Genomic DNA, 260 nt, shown 5'->3' with positions numbered 1-260 from the left:
CATTATGGGCCTTTTCATATTTTGTCAAAAACATACAGAATTAAGATGTTTTCATCATTTAATTTCTAGCTTGTGTAGGATCTATACACCTCCATGGTGGCCACTCGTGGGCTCTATGTCCACATGAAACTCCAGTATTACTGGTCTGTCACAGCTCTGCCAACAGATCTCGTCTGCGATCTCTGCCTGGCACAGAATTAGGCCGGCGTCACACTAGCGAGTTTTACGGACGTATGAGATTTGCAGAAAATACGGATTGC

Source organism: Ranitomeya imitator, chromosome 2 (genome assembly GCF_032444005.1).
Source record: "Ranitomeya imitator isolate aRanImi1 chromosome 2, aRanImi1.pri, whole genome shotgun sequence".
In the NCBI taxonomy this organism is placed as follows: Eukaryota; Metazoa; Chordata; class Amphibia; order Anura; family Dendrobatidae; genus Ranitomeya; species Ranitomeya imitator.
The sequence above is the reverse complement of the archived record's forward strand: the minus strand, read 5'-3'. Positions refer to the sequence as shown.